Source organism: Papio anubis, chromosome 14 (genome assembly GCF_008728515.1).
Source record: "Papio anubis isolate 15944 chromosome 14, Panubis1.0, whole genome shotgun sequence".
Lineage (NCBI taxonomy): Eukaryota > Metazoa > Chordata > Mammalia > Primates > Cercopithecidae > Papio > Papio anubis.
Genome location: NC_044989.1, coordinates 68,482,499 through 68,488,015, shown reverse-complemented (window position 1 = coordinate 68,488,015; position 5,517 = coordinate 68,482,499). Strand labels below are relative to the sequence as shown.

The window sequence follows — 5,517 nt, the reverse complement described above, 5'->3', positions numbered from 1 at the left end:
GTCTGTGCTTGCAGCCAACAGGTTTGGAATCCTGTTGAGCACTGACCTGGCCAGCACGCCACAGGGACTGAACTAGGGCTCAGGAACGAGGGACCAGGGGAAATTTTGTTACCACCCAGGGGGAAAGAGAGGGTCTTCCTGCACTCCTAAGAGCTCGTAGGCTAACGGGCCCTAAGAAAACAGACAGAGAAGCCTCAGCTAGGGGAGTCCTGATGGCCACAGTCCCCACAAATGCACTATGGGCCACTTAGGGCATGTTTTATAATCTGCTCCATGAAGCTTCCTAGGAAGAATGTCAGAAGCCTTATTTTCTTGCTCACTGTTGAGGTTACGGAAGCTAAAGAAAGCAGTGTATGCCAGGCGCGGTGGCTCACGCCTGTAATCCCATCACTTTGGGAGGCCAAGGCAGGTGGATCACTTGAGGCCAGGAGTTTGAGACCAGCCTGGCCAACATAGTGAAACCCCATCTCTACTAAAAATACAAAAAATTAGCTGCATGTGGTGGCACATGCCTGTAGTCCCAGCTACTCAGGAGGCTGAGGCAGGAGAATCGCTTGAACCTGGGAGGCAGAGGTTGCAGTGAGCCGAGATCACGCCACTGCACTCCAGCCCGGATGACAGAGTGAGACTCCATCTCCAAAAAAAGGGAAAGAAAAAGAAGGCAGTGAAGAGTAAACTCAGAGGGAAACAAGTGGCCTGTCTCTAGAGTCTTGATCAGGATCACCTTTTGAACATGATACTGTTGACAATAAGAGTAATAATAATAGCTGCTAATATTTGTGGAGTGCTTACTATATTGTTTCTCATATGTTATATTTTTAAATCCCCACCACAAAACTCTGGGGTAAGTGCTATCATTTGTTGTTGTTGTTTTGAGATGGAGTCACTGTGTTGCCCAGGCTGGAGTGCAGTGGCATGATCTCAGCTCACTCCAACCTCCACTACCCCGGTTCAAGTGATGCTCCTGCCTCAGCCTCTCGAGTAGCCGGGATTATAGGCGTTAGCCACCATGTCCGGCTAATTTTTGTATTTTTAGTAGAGATGGGGTTTCACCATGTTGGCCAGGCTGGTCTTGAATTCCTAACCTCAGGTGATCCACCAGCCTTGGCCTCCCAAAGTGCTAGGATTACAGGCATGATAATAAACTCTTAACCTCACCATTTTTGTATAGAAGTGGAGGTTGTCAGAGCACTTTTTCCATTTATTTTGCTACTTGGGCTTAAGGATGAAAGTCCTATCACAAACTGTTGTCACAGTGAATGTTGGCATTCGGAAGGGTGCTGGGGAGAACAGGGAGAGAGCACAGGAGCCTGAAAGGGGAGGAGAGGGAAGGGATTTCCACACTCTCGCCACAGCCTGTTACTGTCTCCGTGGCAGCAGAGCAGCAGGTTGCCTCCCCATGTCCACTCTCCCCTCCCACCTCAACAACAGGAGCCCATTTTAATCACAGCACAGAATAAAGACTATATTTCCCAGTCTCCCTATCAGCAAGGTGTGGACACTGTGGAGCATGAAGATGGGCCTATTGTCCAGAGGGGTAAAAACAAAAGCATAAGGAGTCTGTCGCTGGTGATTTGGGAGCCACCATACCTGCCCTAGGCTGTTTACCTTGACAACTTTGACAATAGACAAAAATACTTGTTTCTTGTTTAAGCCAATGAGAGGTCAGGCTTTGTATGCGAAGTTTGCCTTGTATGCGTGGATGACTGTCTTCCTCCATTTTGTGATGCTATAAAAGAATACCTGAGGCTGGATAATTTATAAAAGAAAGACGTTTATTTAGCTCATAGTGCTGCTGGCTGAGAAGTTCGAGGACACAGCCCTGCTTTCTGGTGAGGGCCCTTATTCATGCTGCCTCCCAAGATGGTGGAGAAGGTCAAAGGGGAAGCAGACACACGAGAAGAGAGGGAAAGCCGAAGGGCTCCTGACTTTATAACAACCCACTCTCAGGGGAATGATTCCATCCGCATGAGAACTAATTCAGTCTCACAAGAGACAGAGCTCACTACTGGGAGAAGAGCACCAAGCCATTTATGAGGGATCCACCGCTATCACCCAGACACTTCCCACTGGACCCGATACCCCAACAGCACCGCATCAGGGCTCAAATTGCAACATGAGCTTTGGTGGTGACAAACCAACCATATCTAAACCATAGCAGACACCTAATCCTAACTACTAGCTACTCACTTGTAAAAATTTTTAAAGAGGCGAAACAGGCTCAGTAAAAGTAAGTAACCGTCCAAAGACATGCAACTATGACCTGGCAGCATTCGGTTTTGAATCTGTCTGTCTGATCCAAGACTTCATCTTTCCAGCATAGTCTGTACTAACAAATGTAATTGGAACATGCATGTATGTGGTGCTTTATAATTTGTAAGTATTTTCTTATATATTATGGAATGTGTACAGTTGGAATTTTTTGGCTGCAAGCAACAGAAATAGACTCTGAATAACTTACATGAAAGAGGACTCTTAGGAAGATTTAGGGTAGTAAATTAGTCAGGGATCAATTAGAGAAGCAAAGCACTAGGGAGTTCTTTTTCTTTTCTTTTCTTTTCTTTTTTTTTTTTTTAGGCAGAGTCTTGCTTCTTCACCCAGGCTGAAATGCAATGGCGCCATCTTGGCTCACTGCAACCTCCACCTCCGAGGTTCAAGCAATTCTCCTGCCTCAGCCTCCCAAGTAGCTGTGATTATAGGCATGTGCCAGCACCCCTGGCTAATTTTTGTATTTTTAGTAGAGATGGGGTTTCACCATGTTGGCCAGGCTGGTCTCAAACTCCTGACCTCAAGTGATCCACCCACCTTGGCTGCCCAAAGTGCTGGGATTACAGGTGTGAGCCACCGCAACCGGCCTCTTTCTTTTTTTTTTTTTTTTTTAATAACATAATGGGTATTTACTATAGTACTTCTCATCAGGAGGATGTTACTCAGTTAATATAAAGTTGTTTTCTTAACATTAAATCTCTTTTCTATGTCAATGTCTATAGTGTTTTTTCTGTTTTTTTTAATTATTTATTTTTTTATTTTTATTTTTATTTTTTGAGACGGGGTCTTGCTCTGTAGCCCAGGCTGGAGTGGTGCAGTGGTGCAATCTCGGCTCACTGCAAGTTCCACCTCTCAGATCCGGGTCCCAGTTCAAGCAATTCTCCTGCCTCAGCCTCCCGAGTAGCTGAGATTACAGGTGTATGCCACCATGCCCAGCTAATTATTGTATTTTTAGTAGAGACGGGGTTTCACCATGTTGGCCAGGATGGTCTTGAACTCCTGAGCTCATGATCCACCCGCCTTGGCTTCCCAAAGTGCTGGGATTACAGGCATGAGCCACTGTGCCCGGCCTATAGTGTTGTTGTTTTTTTTTTTTTTAAATATTAAATCTTTTCTGCATTTCATTTCAATATTAGATACACTGAATACATTTTTCTTTTTTTTTTTTTTGGGATGGAGTCTCGCTCTGTTACCCAGGCTGGAGTGCAGTGGCACGATCCCGGCTCACTGCAACCTCCGCCTCCCAGGTTCAAGCCATTCTCCTGCCTCAGCCTTCTGTGTAGCTGGTACTACAGGCACCTGCCACCACGCTCGGCTAATTTTTTTTTTTTTTTTTTGTATTTTTAGTAGAGACAGGGTTTCGTCGTGTTAACCAGGATGATCTCAATCTCGTGACCTCGTGATCTGCCCGCCTCAGCCTCCCAAAGTGCTGGGATTACAGGTGTGAGCCACCGTGCATAGCCCTTAAATACATTTTTCTAAACATTTTTTTCCCCAGAGATAGAAGTTTCCCTTTTTGGCTGACCATCTGATATTTAAATACAATATTACCTCGAAAGACAACAAAACAAAAATCTAATAAAAATATGGAGAAAAGACTCCTCAACGAATCAGGAGGCAGCAATTATAACTGAACAGTGATGGTTTCCTAAGATTCTGGGCAAGAACTTCCTTCTTCCTATTTCACATGCTTTGAGAAGTCTAAAACTATGAAATATTACTTGTGTCAATTTCAGCCATCTTACTTCTTTGACTTCCTTTCTAAACAGCAAATACAAATTATAGGCTGCATTTTTTCTGCACATTATTTGTTGTAAAGAAAACATTTTTTAAAATTTTTATATATGTATCTGTTTGTTCCCATTTCAGGGAAACAATGAAGAATGTAAAACTCCCTTATTTACTGATTCTTGGAAACTGTCAGACACCAAAGCTCAGGTTTAGCCTCAATAGCACAAAGGTTTTCAGGGTGAGGTTTGATTCAGTAAGCCCTTCAAAGTCACATCTGTCCATATCTCTTTTCTGCATATACCTTCAAGCAAGCATAGATGCCTGTAATGCTGAGAACCACACCTATCAAGAGAGTGATTGCATCGTTGGCTTCTACTGCTTCGACAACAGGCAGCATCAAAGGCGTGACATGAGAACTAAGGACAACTGTGTTGAAACTGAGGTCATGATGTTGGAATCTTGAGGGCTGAAGGTTCCAAAGACAAGGTGTATAGAATTCTATTTGACTTGAAATTTTCCCTTCCTGGAGCTCTGAATGCTGTAGTTTAGAGGTTCCACATGGCACTGCCTTCCAGAAAGCAGCGTAACAGGAATCAGCACTAGGGACTTCTTACCAGGATTTGATCTTACCCATCCGTGGGAGCTGCTGACGCAGTCTCTGTAAGGCTCTTGCCCTCGGGTCTGATGCTGAACTTGCAGTCCGCAGGGCAGGCAGCTGGGTCAGAGAGATGCGGTGAACAAGAACAAGCTGGAAACCACCCGCTGGAGACCGTGAGGAGGGACTGAAACCGTGCCTCTGATTTGGGTGGCATGGGTCTCCTGCAGAAGTCAGGATCCTTCATCACAGAGCTCAGCAGACCTGTCTGGCTCAGAAGTCGGGAAAGCTGAAGGAGGATCCTGAGAAGGGTAGAGCAGCTACAGGCCCAGCCCCTGCCTCCTGCTGACGCGGTGAGCCAGTGGAAAGTGACAAGGTGTGCAAGCTACAAAAACTGCTGCCGCTTCACTTCCACCCTGCAAATCTCACACCAGGAGCTTCTACATGGCCCACCCTAACTGGAAACATACAGGAAAGCAAATTCTGGGAAATGTAATTCAACCTTGCCAGGTTGGCATTTATAAAGCCACCTCGGGTAGCATGTGGAACTGAGGAGAAAGCTCAAGAATCAGGTTTTGGACAGGAAAGAAAGCAAAGAAGCTCAGGAGTTCGGTGTGGCAGATGGGCACTCATGCTCTACGTCTTTGAATTACCTCCAACTGAATTTCCTCCTTGTGCTGCTCAAATTCCCAGGGCAGAGGCCAGGTGGCTCTTGTGGGTCATGTACTTACTCCTTGGCCGGGGGAGGGTGGACACTTGGTTGACTGTCCAATATCATTGCATGCAATGGGGGAATGCTGGTCCCCCAAAGGGAAATCAAAGCGCTGTCATGAGAGTGAGAGAAGTGGATGCTGGGCAGACAGACATGATGAATGCTTACTGCCCTGTGAATGCTACAGAATAGGGAGGCAGGAGGCATTGAA

General features: G+C 45.7%; 1 pseudogene; it reads right to left on the bottom strand.

The window, feature by feature from the left end:
* Positions 1 to 4,267: 4,267 nt before the first annotated feature.
* On the bottom strand, positions 4,268 to 4,446 carry LOC116270292 (annotated as a pseudogene).
* Positions 4,447 to 5,517: the final 1,071 nt, after the last annotated feature.